Genomic DNA, 18,884 nt, shown 5'->3' with positions numbered 1-18,884 from the left:
CCATCGCAGACCTGCTCTTAACTTCCACCCCTCTGGATCCAGCAGGGTATCTGCTGTGTTTCTGATCCAGTGAGGCACCCATAGGCACTCCCGTTTGGGTTAGATGCTCACCATTGTTCCTGTGTGGCTGAGTGCCCAGGTTTGTCCTAATTGAGTTGAACACTAGTTGCTGGGTTCCACGGTTCTCTTCCATGACCCACGGTTTCTAGTAGAGCTATAACACTCACTGCATGGCCCAAGGTTCCATTCCTTGGAATCCGTGAGGCCAAGAACCCCAGGTCAGAGAACAAAAGGCTTACTGCCATCTTGGGAACGGCCACCACCATCTTGGGAGCAGCCCACCACCATCTTGGGTGCTCTAAGAAAAAGACCCCCACTAACAACATGACAGAAAGGTTTATGTTAAGGGGCTAGTGAGAGCCATGGTTGAAAAGGAGATAGTGGCACACATATAGAAAGAACACTAAACTATGGAGTTTGAAAATTTTTTAGCAAGATAAGCAACTGAGGTTTCTGAGAAGAAACATGACTCTGAACAAACATTTTAGACAAATAAATCTGGCAGGAATGTCCAGAATTGGGGGTACAACTATTATCAGGGAGAGCAACTAGGAGGTGGCTGCAAGAATCCAAGCAGGACGTGGTAAAGGCCTGGACTTTTCCCAGCATTGTACAAAACCCACATATTTCTGTGTCTTGGGAACACAAAATTTCCTGATGTTCCCTGAGAGTCCATTAGTCTGTTACTTTAAACCAAATGGGTCACTTAGAATTTTATCATAGGTCCTGTGGATATATCTACGTTGTTAACTAAAGAAATGAAGCTGCTGGCTGGGGGTGGTGGCTCACACCTGTAATCCCAGCACTTTGGGAAGCTGAGGTGGGTGGATGACCTGAGGTCAGAAGTTCGAGACCAGCCTCACCTGAATGGTGAAACCCTGTCTCTACTAAAAAAAAAAAAAAAAAAAAAAAAATTAGCCAGGCATGGCAGCACATGCCTGTAATCCCAACTACTCAGGAGGCTGAGGCGGGAGAATCACTTGAACCAGGGAGGCAGAGGTTGCAGTGAGCCGAGATGGCACCATTGCATTCCATCCTGGGCAACAAGAGCAAAACACCGTTTTTTTAAAAAAAAAAAAAAACAAAAAAACCCAAAAAACTGTTATGGAGCCCAAGTTAACTAAAAGTAGAATTATGCAAACTCAGAATGGCAGATTCACAATGTATATAATCCTTTTATATTTTAAGTAAAAATTACTGCCTTATCTAGGAGGGAAGAGATTTTTACTTCAGGATTTTGGGAGTCTCCAGGCTTGCCTTGGTTGGGCCCTCTTTGCTTTTCCCCAGGCCTTGGCTCTTCATAGATTAGTGTGGAGTTCCTGTTGCCTACCACCTAAATTCCTTCCAAGAGCTGCTTGTCTGTGAATGAAGACTTCATGTTGCCTTTCTTGAGAACATAGAGGTGCAGCCAGTCAATGTCCTGGCTTACAACTTGGTTAACTAGCGCAAATTGCTTCTTGTTGATTTCCACGGCGCTGTTTTTCTGTTTGTTTGTTTGTTTGTTTTTACAAGGCATTATTATGGAATAGAGGAGTTGAGACAGGATCTACGGCTTTTGTAAATATTGGCAAGGTCAAATTCTACTGAAGTTCAGGATTCGTAGCAACTTGGGTCTATTTTCATTTTGATATGAGTCATATTCTGTACAACTCTATTTTCTGTGGTACTTACTGTTCTTAAAAGTCTCTTTAAGATGCTGTTTAGGAGTGTTAGAGCTGACTATGGCATTACATGGTGTATTTTTCATTGTTTACTAACTAGACTTCGTAACTGTGGTAAAAATAAACATGATACCTCTCAGCTTATTTCAATCCCTTTAGTATTTTCATGAATGGCTTCCCATAATTGTGTAACCCCCTTTAAAAAATGTATGAAGAAGAAAGAGAAGGAGGAGGAGGAAGAGCAGCAGGAGAAGGAGGAAGAGGAGGAAGAGAAGAAGGAGGAGGAGGAGGAAGAGAAGGAGGAGGAGGAAGGGAGGAGGAGGAGAAGAAGAAGAGGAAGAAGAAGAAGAGGAGGAGGAGACGAGGAGAGAGAGAAGAGAGGGGATGAGGAGAAGGGAGTGGGGGAGAAGAAGGGGGAAGGGAGGAGAAGAAAGAAGAAAAAGAATCAGTCTCACTTATGAACTACATAATTTTTAGAAGGCTAAATGGCAACTTCCATTTCCAGAGAAGTGTAATAATTGTCTTAGTAGCACCCTAAACATAAAGAGTTATTTTTCTTTCACAACTACAGTTTTCTTTCCCATTCTTTAATTTGAAAACAGTCATTTTTATACTCGTTTATGTATCTAAAATGGGTAAAATTTTAAATGTCATTGGTAAAAACCATGCTTTAATTTATCTAAATAAGATGGAGGAACTGGGCTGGGCCTGGTGGCTCATGCCTATAATCCCATCACTTTGGGAGGCCAAGGTGGGTGGATCAAGAGGTCAGGACCAACATGGTGAAAGCCCCCATCTCTACTAAAAATACGAAAATTACCCGAGAAATGGTGGTGGCGTGCTTCTGTAGACCGAGGTACTATGGAGGCTGAGGCAGGAGAATCGCTTGAACCCAGGAGGTGGAGGTTGCAGTGAGCCAAGATCGTGCCACTGAACTCCAGCCTGGGCGACAGAGCCAGACTCCTTCTCAAAAACAAAAACAAACAAACAAACAAACAAACAAACAAACAAACAAAAAAAGACAGAGGAACTGATTTCTGGCCGTGTTGGCTTCACCTTTACTTCATAAATTAACCAGTAGGTGTTGCTATGCTAGCACTAATGTTGATTCCACAAAAGTTAACTGGTCAGTTTGTGGTAAGTGGGTTCCCAAACAATTGTAATTTGTGTATTCCTCTTCGAAGACCAAAACCCTGCCACCAAATACTGAAGGCCTGATGGCATTGTTTTGGGTGCAAAATAAGTTTTTAAATAAAGAGGACCTTTTATTCTCCTGTGTCAACTCACAATACTGGGAAATAATGTCAATGGCTTCCCAGTAGTTAAGATATTTTGGCCTTTGGAGAAGCAAGCAATGATCAGTTTGTATAACTAGGAAACAAAAAAACACATTTTTTTTTCTACTTCACTCTTTTTTTCCTATCTGCACTTCATTCACAATACATGTTATTATCACCCCAGTATCCCATCCCACGTTAAAAAGAAGTGGAGGTCTCTCCGCCTGGCATAAGCTTCTAGGCATAGATAACCTTTGAAATGTTTTCTTGTTTGTCAGACAAACAAGTAAGTTCACACAGGACTCACAGCTTAACTCTTCACAACATACCTCAGCATCTCAAGTGTGTTTACATTGAAAAGTGTTTTCATAATCCTATGTATAGGCAGAAACAAACGATTTCCTTGTTTAACCTCTATAACCCTTCCGCCTGTACTAATTATTAGGCAGAAACAACAGACGCTACTACTTCTGTTTTTGACTTAAATTTGCTACACAAAGCCCCAAAACTTAGAAGAGTGAAATATTTGTGATTTCTATGTTCAAAGATGAGCTTCTTAAAATTAAAAAAAAAAATCTGATAATTGATTTTTAGGCAATAAGCCAACCACTTCAGTGTGTGCTTTGTTGAAAATAAAATAAATGCAGTTTGTGTACATTTTACTGATTTTGCATCTCAAGTTTCCTCAGTTGTACCAAGCTTATGAAACTGAAAATCTGAAACTGTCAGAGTTGCTTTTTTTTTCTTCTTTTTTTTTCAGTTGCTAAACACAGCAGAAACCTATACCTTTCAGAATGAAAACTAGCACTTTGATCTAACAACACTGTTTAAAGAATGTTAATGTGTATTTTGGTACACAGTGAAAGGAACGACATTGGGTGAAGGAAAGAAGAAAGGATAAAGCTCTAGAAGGAGATGAGAAGGAAGGCGGGAGAAATGTGAAGAATGAATGGGAATGTGAACCTGTTATATTTTCGTTTTCACAGTTGCATCTGTTCAATAATGTGAAGCAATAACAGTTTATTGAGCCTTTAACAGCTAAGGCTGAATCTTATAAGCCAAAGAGAATGTGGATTTTTCTATAAATTGTTCCTTGCACGTTTAAAAATAATCTTTAATAAAACAGTGAAGTACTTCTGTTGTAGAACTCTCTAAGCACTTTCTAAATAGCAAAACAATAAAGCATCTTGAAGAGTAGGGTTGAGAGCAAAGTAAAAAAATCTAAACATTTTCCAGTTATTTTATAATGAATTTTCATTGATTTTTATAATCATATAGCTTGCAATGTGTGATCTTTTCCCCTTGCCCCTTTGCCTTCCTCCTTCTTTCCTTCATGCTTCCTTTTCTCTGTATTTCTCAGTGGTGTCATCTGGGGGCAGCTTCAGTATATGTTAGATAGCTGACTGAGATTACAATAGGTGAAGGAAAAACATCTAAACAGTTTTTCTCCCTGTAGAGTTTCATTATTGAAACGCTCTGAAGTCATGGGTGGTGAGTGTGAAAATGTAGAGATGTAGATTGGTTGGTAATCCACTCAATGTTTGTAGTAACCAGAGCTGTAGCATTCTAATCATTCCCTGTACCATCCCTTGGAAGCTGGGTTTAATTCAGCTAAATGGCCCATGGTATGGACTTCACTCCCCTTCAATTAGATTTCTCCCCTCTGGTGAATTCTTAATCAGAATTTTCTACTATTTCGTCACTAAATTAAATCTGTAAATTGTCAGTAACTGCATAGAATGTAATGATACATCCACAAGCCTTGAAATTACTTAGAGTATTGTGTATAATGAACATTCTAACATAATAGTAACACAGTTAAGCTTTGGTGTGGTGAAATAATCTTGTTAGATACAGCAATAAAGCATAAAGGATCACTTATCTTTGCTTTTGAGAAAATATATAAAAGATAGATGCTTTTTTCAATAAAGGGTGGATTTAAAAGGAGTTAGGTATAAAACCCTCACTCAAATAATAAATAATTATATTTATGAACTGATTGCTTAATACGTGCCAGATGTTTTGCTAAAGATTTCATGTACCTTATTTCATTTAATATTCACAACAATTTAATGAGGTAGGTACTGCTATTACTCACTTTTTAAATATCAGAAAACTGAGACTTAGAAAGGTTAAGTAACTTGCCCAAGGTCACACAACTAGCTAGTGTTGGAGCTGAGATTCAAATTCAGGTATGTTTGAAGCCAGGATTTGGGCTGTCTACACTGTTTTGGAAATATAATCAGCATATAGTTATACATCGAGTTTTTTTATTTTTACCTTATTTTATATAAAGTGTTCATCTTGAAATGTGATCAAACCAAAGTGATAATTGAAAGTGCAGCATATTTATTGAGTTTGTCAGATAAGACTTTCTGCCTTGCAGGCATTTGTACTGGCAAGTCAAGCACTGATACTAGAAATTGTGAAATAGTAAGTCAATAAAATATAAGACTATGAGAGATCAGAGTAGATAGGGGTAGTGAGGGAAGGCTTCCTGAAGGAGGTGAGCTTGAACCGAATCCTGCACAAATACAGAGGTGTGTGAGTTTTACTAAAACGGCTAGGTGGAAGAGCATGAAAATATTGTCGAAGGTGAATAAATTGCTCTCAGGAAAAAGTGAAGCAAATACAGTAGCTCAGTATTTCTTAACCCATGGTTGCCATTAGAATCATCCCAAATGCTTTTAAAAAGTACAGATGCCTAGGCCTCATCTTTGACCAATTATATAAAAATCTTTAGTAGAGGGACTTGGGTAATGGCATTTTTAAAAAGCTCTCCAGGGAATTCTAATGTGCAGCTGGTGCTGAGAATCACTGATAAAGCTGTATTAGTGCATTTGTATTGGGGTCAAGTAGGAAATAAAATTGAATGGGCAGTATGCAGCCACAAAAGACAGCAAGATTCTGATGTTAGACTTGATGGTATAGGCATGTGGGTATAACTGGAGATTTCTGAGCAAGAGAGGTCAATTCAATTCAGCTAACAAGAACTGAACATTGATGTGTAAGGTATCATAAAGGGACATGAAAAGATGAACAAAAATCTGGTCTCTGCCCTTTAAAGTTTCATAAATATAGTAGGAGGTATACGGATAGGTGTATTAAAGCACACCCATGTTAAAGACTATAATAGAAAATCAGAAATGCTCTGAGATTACTTAGAGAGGCTCTATTTCTGGTTGTGAATAGCTGATGATTCCAAAAAGGAGATAGCTATCATTTGAATTTTGACCAAAAGTACGTGTGAGTTTTGAGAGAGACATGAGAAGATCATTCTTGGTACAGGCAGTGATGGAGTTCACAGACTCAGAATTTATATGGGCGAGGGCAGGCTGGGGGACCCAGGAAAGGAGCCAGGTAAAACGTGGAGAGAACACAGAGAAAGAAAACTTGAGGTCAGAGTGCTAAAATGGCCATCTGAAGGTCAAGGCGTGATCTCCCAACACTGCATATAATGAATCCCATTATCATCCTGAAAAAGACTGTTTATGCTGCTCATGAAGAGGTAAAGTGTAGCTTAAGGTCAGACGTGGAGAAAATTGTAAGAGAGGGAAGCACCTCCCATAGCAGGATTTGCCTAGTGATGAATGAGAAACGAAGCTGTTGCACTTGAAAGGATTATATTAAACTTGCCTTGCACTGTCATGACTGTGTTACTCTTTCTCCACCTGTTCAGCTGCTGATAACTTACCACTCTTTAAATTCTTTTTCTGCTAAGCTTTTCTTTGAGCCTTTTTAGGGTGACTTAATTTGAACTTTCTTTTTATCATGATAACCACTCTATTTAAAATGTGAGTTCCAACATTTATTAAGTTTTATTAGTGTGTGAGTATGTGTGGTTCTGCATAGATCGTTTCCTTCTTGAGGGAAGAACCATTTCACAGACAGTTAATACAATGCAGACACAGGTGCATGGAATGCTGAATAGAATGGCTTGTCTGGACCATAGAACATAAAATATTTTTTAAAAAACTAAAACTATGATATTTTAAAATAATTTACTGAGCTTGTATGCACCAAATGGATTCAAATTAATCTTTTCCATAAGCCTGTGAGGTAGACAGTATAGTCTCTATTTTTCAGATGAGAAATCCAAAGCTTAGAGAGGCTAAGTAATTTGCTCTACGTCATATAATTAGTTGCCTTTACAGTAATGGTTCTCAGGCTTTATGAAGCATCAGAATCATCTGGAAGGCCCGACTTGATTCAACATTACAGGGTGGGCCCAAGAATTTATTATTTGACAGGTTACTACTCAGGTAACATAGGTGCTGCTAGTCTGAGGACCACAGTTTGATAATGATTGCCTAGAGACTCTGGTCTGATTTGTTGCCCAGAAATCAGCTGGTGTTGACAGCCACCAAGCTGATCTTGATCATGGAGAACCCTGAATACTAATTTGGCTAATTTATTATAATTCCAGTTCAGAAGTGAGAGGAATGAATGATGGATGTGCTTTATGATTCTGAGAGAAAAATGAATTTGGTGGACATACTAGACCAGATGTATTGGAGTAGGGGAGATACTGAAAGTTGAGTATCTCCCTCTGTGACATCTTGCACAGTCCAGCTCATCAGACCTTCCTAAAACACTTCTCTCATCAAGGTGTTACTCCGGCATCTACAAAAGCTTCCAAACCACTGCTGGCCTCAGTGGCCTGGCCCCACCCTTCCTTTCAGCTGTGTTTTGCTGTGACACTGCTGCTCTAATCAGACCTGGCTTTTCACCAGACCTAAGTCTGATATGGTGCTTTTGCTATGTTAGTTCTTCTTGATTCTTTTGATGTGTATGCTCACCCTCTCGGGGTTACCCCTATTCACCCTCCTAAGTTCTCTATTTTAAAAAGGCTTAAAATATAAAATTAATGCTCATGTGTTTAAAAAAAAGCAATAGTACAGAAAAGCTGAAAAGAAAACCAAACTCTCCCGTGATCCCTTCTCCGCAGTCCTACTGCTCAGAGGAAAGACTCTTTAACCCTTAAAAGCCATTCACCTATGCTGCTATTTTGTGATGGATCAATTTTAGAAATGATTTACTTCCTGCCCTGAAGATAAGGATACAAGCCTCTTACACTTCCCATTCCTCCTATCATCTCTGTGTAACAGTACTATATTTAATCAAATCTGTTTTTATTATGACTACACGAATATTTGCTCTTTCTAGATCTAAGTAAGGTACTATTCTCATTTTATTGTCTTCTACAGATTTTTTTTTTAACTGAAGTTTCAAATATTTCTCTTTTTGCCGTAGCTTCCTCCCAGTAACTTTCCACTTATTATTCAAACCCTTTACCATATCAGACATTTTCTTTTAAATTTTTATTTTTTCTAAAAAAATGGGATACATGTGCAGAACGTGCAGGTTTGTTACATAGGTATACGTGTGCCATGGTGGTTTGCTGCACCTATTGACCTATCCCCTAAGTTCCCTCCCTTCAGCCCCCACACCCCCCAAGAGGCCCTGGTGTGTGTTGTTCCCCTCTCTGTGTCTGTGTATTCTCATTGTGCAACTCCCACTTAGGCAGTGTTTCGTTTTCTGTTCCTGTATTAGTTTGCTGAAGATGATGGCTTCCAGCTTCATCCATGTCTCCGCAAAGGACATGATCTCATTCCTTTTTATGGCTGCATAGTATTCCATGGTGTATATGTACCACATTTTCTTTATTCAGTCTATCACTGATGGGCATTTGGGTTGGTTCCATGTCTTTGCTATTGTAAATAGTGCTGCAATAAACATACGTGTGCATGTGTCTTTATAGTAGAATGATTTCTTTTCTTTGGGTATATACCCAGTAATGGGATTGCTAGGTCAAATGGTATTTCTAGTTCTAGATCCTTGGGGAATCACCATACTGTCTTCCACAATGGTTGAACTAATTTACATTCCCACCAACAGTGTAAAAGTGTTCCTATTTCTCTACATCCTTGCCAGCATCTATTGTTTCTTGACCTTTTAATAATCGCCATCCTGACTGGCATGGGATGGTATCTCATTGTGGTTTGGGTTTTCATTTCTCTGATGGTCAGTGATGCTGAGCTTTTTTCATATGTTTGTTGGCCCCATAAATGTCTTCTTTTGAGAAGTGTATGTTGATATCCTCTGCCCACTTTTTGATCGGGTTGTTTTTTCTTGTAAATTTGTTTAAGTTCCTTGTAAATTCTTAGACCTTTGTCAGATGGGTAGATTGCAAAAATCTTTTCCCATTTTGGAGGTTGCTTGTTCACTGTGGTGATAGTTTCTTTTGCTGTGCAGAGGCTCTTTAGTTTAATTAGATCCCATTTGTCAATTTTGGCTTTTGTTGCTGTTGCTTTTGGTGTTTTAGACATGAAGTCCTTGCCCATGCCTATGTCCCGAATGGTATTGCCTAGGTTTTCTTCTAGGGTTTTTATGGTTTTGGGTTTTACATTTGTCTTTAATCCATCTTGAATTAATTTTTGTATAAGGTGTAAAGAAGGGGTCCAGTTTCTGTTTTCTGCATATGGCTAGCCAGTTTTTGCAGTATCATTTACTGAATAGGAGATCCCACCCCATTGCTTGTTTTTGTCAGGTTTGTTGAAGATCAGGTGGTTGTAGATGTGTGGTGTTATTTCTCCACACATCCATTGGTCTATATGTTTGTTCTGATACCAGTGCCATGCTGTTTTGGTTACTATAGCCTTGTAATATAGTTCGAAGTAGGTAGCATGATGTCTCCAGCTTTGTTCTTTTTGTTTAGGGCTGTCTTGGCTATACAGGGTCTTTGATCTCCATATGAAATTTAAAATAGTTTTTTCTAATTCTGTGAAGAATGTCAATGGTAGTTTGATGGGAATAGCATTGAATCTGTAAATTACCTTGGGCAGTATGGCCATTGTTATGATATTGATTTTTCCTTTCCATGACAGTAAAATGTTTTTTCATTTGTTTGCATCGTCTCTTATTTCCTGAGCAGTGGTTTGTAGTTCTCCTTGAAGAGGTCCTTCACATCCTTTGTTAGCTGTATTCCCAAGTATTTCATTCTCTCTATCATGATTGTGAATGGGAGTTCACTCACAATTTGGCCCTCTGTTAGTCTATTGTTGGTGAAAAAGAATACCTGTGATTTTTGCACATTGATTTTGTATCCTGAGACTTTGCTGAAGTTGCTTATCAGCTTAAGGAGTTTTTGGCCTGAGAAAATGGCCTTTTCTTTCTCAATATAAAATCATGTTGTCTGCAAATAGAGACAATTTGATTTCCTTTCTTCCTATCTGAATACCCTTTATTTCCTTCACTTGCCTGATTGCCTTGGCCAGAACTTCCAATACTATGTTGAATAGGAGTGATGAGAGAGGGTATCCTTGTCTTGTATGGTTTCCCAAGGGAATGCTTCTAGCTTTTGTTCACTCAATATGATATTGGCTGTGGGTTTGTCATAAATAGCTCTTGTTATTTTGAGACATGCTCCATCAATACCTAGTTTATTGAGAGTTTTTTGTATGAAGGGATGTTGAATTTAATCAAAGATTAAATTCATCTTTTAGCATCTATTGAGATAATCATGTGGTTTTTGTCTTTCTTCTGTTTATGTGATGGATTGTGTTTATTGATTTGCATATATTGAACCAGCCTTGCATCCCAGGGATGAAGCCAACTTGTTCATGGTGGATAAGTTTTTGGATGTGCTGCTGGATTCGTTTTTTTTTTTTTTTCAATTATACTTTAAGTTCTAGGGTACATGTGCATAACGTGCAGGTTTGTTACATATGTATACTTGTGCCATGCTGGTGTGCTGCACCCATCAACTCGTCAGCACCCATCATCTCGTCATTTACATCAGGTATAACTCCCAATGCAATCCTTCCCCCCTCCCGCTCCCCATGATAGGCCTTGGTGTATGATGTTCCCCTTCCCAAGTCCAAGTGATATCATTGTTCAGTTCCTACCTATGAGTGAAAACATGCGGTGTTTGGTTTTCTGTTCTTGCGATAGTTTGCTGAGAATGATGGTTTCTAGCTGCATCCATGTCCCTACAAAGGACACAAACTCATCCTTTTTTATAGCTGCATAGTATTCCATGGTGTATATGTGCCACATTTTCTTAATCCAGTCTGTCACTGATGGACATTTGGGTTGATTCCAAGTCTTTGCTATTGTGAGTAGTGCCGCAATAAATATATGTGTGCATGTGTCTTTATAGCAGCATGATTTATAATCCTATGGGAATATACCCAGTGATGGGATGGCTGGGTCATATGGTACTTCTAGTTCTAGATCCTTGAGGAATCGCCATACTGTTTTCCATAATGGTTGAACTAGTTTACAATCCCACCAACAGTGTAAAAGTGTTCCTATTTCTCCACATCCTCTCCAGCACCTGTTGTTTCCTGACTTTTTAATGATTGCCATTCTAACTGATGTGAGATGGTATCTCATTATGGTTTTGATTTGCATTTCTCTGAAGGCCAGTGATGATGAGCATTTTTTCGTGTGTCTGTTGGCTATATGAATGTCTTCTTTTGAGAACTGTCTGTTCATATCCTTTGCCCACTTTTTGATGGGGTTGTTTGTTTTTTCTTGTAAATTTGATTTAATTCTTTGTAGGTTCTGGATATTAGCCCTTTGTCAGATGAGTAGATTGCAAACATTTTCTCCCATTCTGTAGGTTGTCTGTTCACTCTGATGGTAGTTTCTTTTGCAGTGCAGAAGCTCTTTAGTTTAATTAGATCCCATTTGTCAATTTTGGCTTTTGTTGCTGTTGCTTTTAGTGTTTTACACATGAAGTCCTTGCCCATGCCTATGTCCTGAATGGTATTGCCTAGGTTTTTTTCTAGGGTTTTTATGGTATTAGGTCTAACATTTAAGTCTCTAATCCATCTTGAATTAATTTTCATATAAGGAGTAAGGAAAGGATCCAGTTTCAGCTTTCTACTTATGGCTAGCCAATTTTCCCAGCACCATTTATTAAATAGGGAATCCTTTCCCCATTTCTTGTTTTTCTCAGGTTTGTCAAAGATCAGATGGCTGTAGATGTGTGGTATTATTTCTGAGGACTCTGTTCTGTTCCATTGGTCTATATCTCTGTTTTGGTACCAGTACCATGCTGTTTTGGTTACTGTAGCCTTGTAGTATAGTTTGAAGTCAGGTAGCATGATGCCTCCAGCTTTGTTCTTTTGACTTAGGATTGTCTTGGCAATGTGGGCTCTTTTTTGGTTCCATATGAACTTTAAAGCAGTTTTTTCCAATTCTGTGAAGAAACTCATTGGTAGCTTGATGGAGATGGCATTGAATCTATAAATTACCTTGGGCAGTATGGCCATTTTCACGATATTGATTCTTCCTATCCATGAGCATGGTATGTTCTTCCATTTGTTTGTGTCCTCTTTTATTTCACTGAGCAGTGGTTTGTAGTTCTCCTTGAAGAGGTCCTTTACATCCCTTGTAAGTTGGATTCCTAGGTATTTCATTCTCTTTGAAGCAATTGTGAATGGAAGTTCATTCATTATTTGGCTCTCTGTCTACTGGTGTATAAGAATGCTTGTGATTTTTGCACATTAATTTTGTATCCTGAGACTTTGCTGAAGTTGCTTATCAGCTTAAGGAGATTTTGGGCTGAGACAATGGGGTTTTCTAAATATACAATCCTGTCATCTGCAAACAGGGACAATTTGACTTCTTCTTTTCCTAACTGAATACCCTTGATTTCTTTCTCTTGCCTGATTGCCCTAGCCAGAACTTCCAACACTATGTTGAATAGGACTGGTGAGAGAGGGCATCCCTGTTTTGTGCCAGTTTTCAAAGGGAATTTTTCCAGTTTTTGCCCATTCAGTATGATATTGGCTGTGGGTTTGTCATAAATAGCTCTTATGATTTTGAGATACGTTCCATCAATACCAAATTTATTGAGAGTTTTTAGCATGAAGGGCTGTTGAATTTTGTCAAAGGCCTTTTCTGCATCTATTGAGATAATCATGTGGTTTTTGTCTTTGGTTCTGTTTATATGCTGGATTACATTTATTGATTTGCATATGTTGAACCAGCCTTGCATCCCAGGGATGAAGCCCACTTGATCATGGTGGATAAGCTTTTTGATGTGCCGCTGGATCTGGTTTGCCAGTATTTTATTGAGGATTTTTGCATCGATGTTCATCAGGGATATTGGCCTAAAATTTTTTTTTGTTGTTGTTGTGTCTCTGCCAGGCTTTTGTATCAGGATGATGTTGGCCTCATAAAGTGAGTTAGGGAGGATTCCCTCTTTTTCTATTGATTGGAATAGTTTCAGAAGGAATGGTACCAGCTCCTCCTTGTACCTCTGGTAGAATTCAGCTGTGAATTCATCTGGTCCTGGACTTTTCTTCGTTGGTAGGCTATTAATTATTGCCTCAATTTCAGAGCCTGCTATTGATCTATTCAGGAATTCAGCTTCTTCCTGGTTTAGTCTTGGGAGAGTGTAAGTGTCCAGGAAATTATCCATTTCTTCTAGATTTTCTAGTTTATTTGCATAGAGGTGTTTATAGTATTCTCTGATGGTAGTTTGTATTTCTGTGGGGTCGGTGGTGATATCCCCTTTCTCATTTTTTATTGCGTCTATTTGATTCTTCTCTCTTTTCTTCTTTATTAGTCTTGCTAGCGGTCTATCAATATTGTTGATCTTTTCAAAAAACCAACTCCTGGATTCATTAATTTTTTGGAGGGTTTTTTGTGTCTCTATCTCCTTCAGTTCTGCTCTGATCTTAGTTATTTCTTGCCTTCTTCTAGCTTTTGAATGTGTTTGCTCTTGCTTCTCTAGTTCTTTTAATTGTGATGTTAGAGTGTCAATTTTAGATCTTTCCAGCTTTCTCTTGTGGGCATTTAGTGCTATAAATTTCCCTCTACACACCGCTTTAAATGTGTCCCAGAGATTCTGGTATGTTATATCTTTGTTCTCATTGGTTTCAAAGAATATCTTTATTTCTGCCTTCATTTCGTTATGTACCCAGTAGTCATTCAGGAGCAAGTTATTCAGTTTCCATGTAGTTGAGTGGTTTTGATTGAGTTTCTTATTCCTGAGTTCTAGTTTGATTGCACTGTGGTCTGAGAGACAGTTTGTTATAATTTCTGTTCTTGTACATTTGCTGAGGAGTGCTTTACTTCCAATTATGTGGTCAATTTTGGAATAAGTGTGATGTGGTGCTGAGTAGAATGTATATTCTGTTGATTTGGGGTGGAGAGTTCTGTAGATGTCTATTAGGTCTGCTTGCTGCAGAGATGAGTTCGATTCCTGGATATCCTTGTTAACTTTCTGTCTCGTTGATCTGTCTAATGTTGACAGTGGGGTGTTGAAGTCTCCCATTATTATTGTATGGTCATCTAAATTTCTTTGTAAGTCTCTAAGGACTTGCTTTATGAATCTGGGTGCTCCTGTATTGGGTGCATATATATTTAGGATAGTTAGCTCTTCCTGTTTAATTGATCCCTTTACCATTATGTAATGGCCTTCTTTGTCTCTTTTGATCTTTGATGGTTTAAAGTCTGTTTTATCAGAGACTAGTATTGCAACTCCTGCTTTTTTTTGTTCTCCATCTGCTTGGTAGATCTTCCTCCATCCCTTTATTTTGAGTTTTTGTATGTCTCTGCATGTGAGATGGGTCTTCTGAATACAGCAAACTGATGGGTCTTGACTCTTTATCCAGTTTGCCAGTCTGTGTCTTTTAATTGGAGCATTTAGTCCATTTACATTTAAGGTTAATATTGTTATGTGTGAACTTGATCCTGCCATTATGATATTAACTGGTTATTTTGCTCGTTAGTTGATGCAGTTTCTTCCTAGCCTCGATGGTCTTTACACTTTGGCATGTTTTTGAGGTGGCTGGTACCAGTTGCTCCTTTCCATGTTTAGTGCTTCCTTCAGGGTCTCTTGTAAGGCAGGCCTGGTGGTGACAAAATCTCTAAGCATTTGCTTATCTGTAAAGGATTTTATTTCTCCTTCACTTATGAAACTTAGTTTGGCTGGATATGAAATTCTGGGTTTAAAATTCTTTTCTTTAAGAATGTTGAATATTGGCCCCCACTCTCTTCTGGCTTGGAGAGTTTCTGCCGAGAGATCTGCTGTTAGTCTGATGGGCTTCCCTTTGTGGGTAACCCGATCTTTCTCTCTGGCTGCCCTTAAGATTTTTTCCTTCATTTCAACTTTGGTGAATCTGGCAATTATGTGTCTTGGAGTTGCTCTTCTCGAGGAGTATCTTTGTGGCGTTCTCTGTATTTCCTGGATTTGAATGTTGGCCTGCCCTACTAGGTTGGGGAAGTTCTCCTGGATGATATCCTGAAGAGTGTTTTCCAACTTGGTTCCATTTTCCCCCTCACTTTCAGGCACCCCAATCAGACGTAGATTTGGTCTATTTACATAATCCCATACTTCTTGCAGGCTTTGTTCGTTTCTTTTTCTTCTTTTTTCTTTAGGTTTCTCTTCTGGCTTCATTTCATTCATTTGATCCTCAATCGCTGATACTCTTTCTTCCAGTTGATCGAGTTAGTTACTGAAGCTTGTGCATTTGTCACGTATTTCTCGTGTCATGGTTTTCATCTCTGTCAATTCATTTATGGCCTTCTCTGCATTAATTATTCTAGTTATCCATTCTTCCACTCTTTTTTCAAGATTTTTAGTTTCTTTGCGCTGGGTACGTGATTCCTCTTTTAGCTCTGAGAAGTTTGATGGACTGGAGCCTTCTTCTCTCATCTCATCAAAGTCATTCTCTGTCCAGCTTTGATCCATTGCTGGTGATGAGCTGCGTTCCTTTGCAGGGGACGATGTGCTCTTATTTTTTGAATGTCCAGCTTTTCTGCCCTGCTTTTCCCCCATCTTTGTGGTTTTATCTTCCTCTGGTCTTTGATGATGGTGACATACTGATGGGGTTTTGTTGTGGGTGTCCTTCCTGTTTGTTAGTTTTCCTTCTAAGAGTCAGGACCCTCAGCTGTAGGTCTGTTGGAGATTGCTTGAGGTCCACTCCAGACCCTGTTTGCCTGGGTATCAGCAGCAGAGGCTGCAGAAGATAGAATATTGCTGAACAGCGAGTGTACCTGTCTGATTCTTGCTTTGGAAGCTTCCTCTCAGGGGTGTACTCCACCGTGTGAAGTGTGGGATGTCGGTCTGCCCCTAGTGGGGGATGTCTCCCAGTTAGGCTACACAGGGGTCAGGGACCCACTTGAGCAGGCAGTCTGTCCGTTCTCAGATCTCAACCTCCGTGTTGGGAGATCCACTGCTCTCTTCAAAGCTGTCAGACAGTCGTTTGCGTCTGCAAAGGTTTCAGCTGCTTTGTTGTTGTTGTTGCTGTTGTTTAGCTGTGCCCTGTCCCCAGAGGTGGAGTCTACGGAGACAGGCAGGACTACTTGAGCTGCTGTGAGCTCCACCCAGTTCGAGCTTCCTAGCCACTTTGTTTATCTACTTAAGCCTCAGCAATGGCTGGCACCCCTCCCCCAGCCTCGCTGCTGCCTTGCCCCGAGATCGCAGACTGCTGTGCTAGGAATGAGGGAGGCTCCGTGGGCGTGGGATCCTCCCGGCCAGGTGTGGGATATAATCTCCTGGTGTGCACGTTTGCTAAGATCCTTGGTAGAGCACAGTATTGGGGTGGGAGTTACCCAATTTTCCAGGTGTTGTGTGTCTCAGTTCCCCTGGCTAGGAAAAGGGATTCCCTTCCCCCTTGCGCTTCCCAGGTGAGGTGATGCCTCACCCTGCTTCAGCTCTCGCTGGTCGGGCTGCAGCAGCTGACCAGCACCGACTGTCCTGCACTCCCTAGTGAGATGAACCCAGTACCTCAGTTGAAAATGCAGAAATCACCCGTCTTCTGTGTCACTCGCGCTGGGAGTTGGAGACTGAAGCTGTTCCTATTCGGCCATCTTCTGGATTCGGTTTTATTGAAGATTTTCTCATCGATATTCATCTAGGATATTGGCCTGAAGTTTTCTTTTTTCGTTGTGTCCCTTCCTGGTTTAGGTATCAGGATGATGCTGGCCTCATAAAATGAGTTAGGAGGCGTCCCTCCTTTTCAATTGTTTGGAATAGTTTCAGAAGGAATGGTAGCAGCTCCTCTTGAATCTCTGGTAGAATTTCGCTGTGAATCCTTCTGGTCCTGGACTTTTTTTGGTTGGTAGGCTATTAACTGCTGCTTCAATTTCAGAACTTGTTACAGGTCTATTCAGGGATTTGACTTCTTCCTGGTTTAGTCTTAGTAGGGTGTATATGTCCTGGAATTTATCAGTTCCTTCTAGATTTTCTAGTTTATTTGCATAGAAGTGTTTATAGTATTCTCTGAAGGTAGTTTGTATTTCTGTGGGGTCAGTGATAATATTCCCTTTATCATTTTTATTGTGTCTATGTGATTCTTCTCTCTTTTCTTCATTAGTCTAGCTAGCAGTCTAGTTTGTTAAATTTTTCAAAAAACCAGCTCCAGGATTCATATTTTTTTTTGAGCGTTTTTTCCTGTCTCTTTCTCCTTCAATTCTTCTCTGATCTTAGTTATTTCTTGTTCTGCTATCTTTTTGATTAGCTTTCTCTTGCCTCTTGAGCGCTTTTAATTGTGATATTAGGGTGTCAATTTGAGATCTCTCTAGCTTTCCGATGTGGGCATTTAGTGCTGTAAATTTCCTTCTTAACACTGCTTTAGCTGTGTCCCAGAGATTCTGGTACATTGTCTCTTTTTTCTCATTGGTTTCAAATAACTTTCATAGCTTCCTTCTAGTAACTCTCCACTTATTTTTCAAACCCTTTACCATATCAGACATTTTAAAAAAAGTTTTTGAAACGTTTTCCCCTGCTGTCCTCATTACTTATTTTTCATCTTTTTGTTCCTATGTGGGAGAGTGATTAACAAGCTTGCTATAATGTAGTAATCTTAGAATAAGAAATGTCTCCCTGGTTGAGTCAACTGTTTCTTTTTTGGCATACTTTTTTGGCTTACTTTTGGCTTACTCCCATCTTTTGCTGGATCACATTCCCAAATAACTTCCTAAGAAAAGGTGTGTGTGAGGAAAATTGTATGAGCTCTTACCTGTCTGAGTATGTCTTTATATTTAAACATTTTATTTATAGTTTAGTTAAATTCTACAGATATAAACATTGAAAAGTGTTTTCCCTCAGAAATTTGAGGCATTGCTTCAGTTTTCATTCTTTAATATTCAATGTTGTTGAGAAGCAGCATTCTGAATTCAAATTTCCGTGTAAGAGTACTGGAGGGAAATTTTAGCATCTCTTCCTTTTTATGGTATTCTGAAATATCACTAGAACATACCATGGTATGATGATTTTCATTCATTTAATAATAATTATATTCCTTTTGTGGGGTGTTGGGAGTTAGAGACCAATCTCAAAAACTTTGGAAATTTTATTTTGTCTTTTTTTTTTTTTTTAAAACGACTTCTTTCTTTCCATTTGTTCTGTTCTTTCTTTTGCCAGATGGTGAACCTCCAGTACCACAGTGTTATATTTTATAAAATTTCTGTCAGACTTTCCATCTCATATTTTTTCTCTCTTTTTGTTTAATCTTTTGGGAGATTCATATATTTTATCTTTTAACAATTTTTTTATTTCACTTATATTTTTTAATTTGCCAGAGGTCTTTCGAATTATCATTTCTTTTTTTCATAGCACTATGTTTCTGTGTAATAGATGCAACAGAATTGTTAAAGAATTTTTAAAAATGTTTACAGTTTTAATTGTCTTTGGGGTTGTATATTCTTTTTGATTCTTATTATTCTTTTTGTCTTTTTCTTGCATCTTGAATGTTTTCCTCAAGTCTGATGATTGTGTCCATATTTAAAAATAAGACCTCAAAAAGTTAAATGGGAAATCTGTGTTTTTGGATGTGGCTCATGGACTGGAAGGTATTGTTTTACAGTTATTTTGTGAAGAGCTGACACTTACGCTAGAGAAGCCCTATGGATCAGAATGTGG

Source organism: Theropithecus gelada, chromosome 6 (genome assembly GCF_003255815.1).
Source record: "Theropithecus gelada isolate Dixy chromosome 6, Tgel_1.0, whole genome shotgun sequence".
Taxonomy (NCBI): domain Eukaryota; kingdom Metazoa; phylum Chordata; class Mammalia; order Primates; family Cercopithecidae; genus Theropithecus; species Theropithecus gelada.
This window is presented reverse-complemented; position numbering follows the sequence as displayed.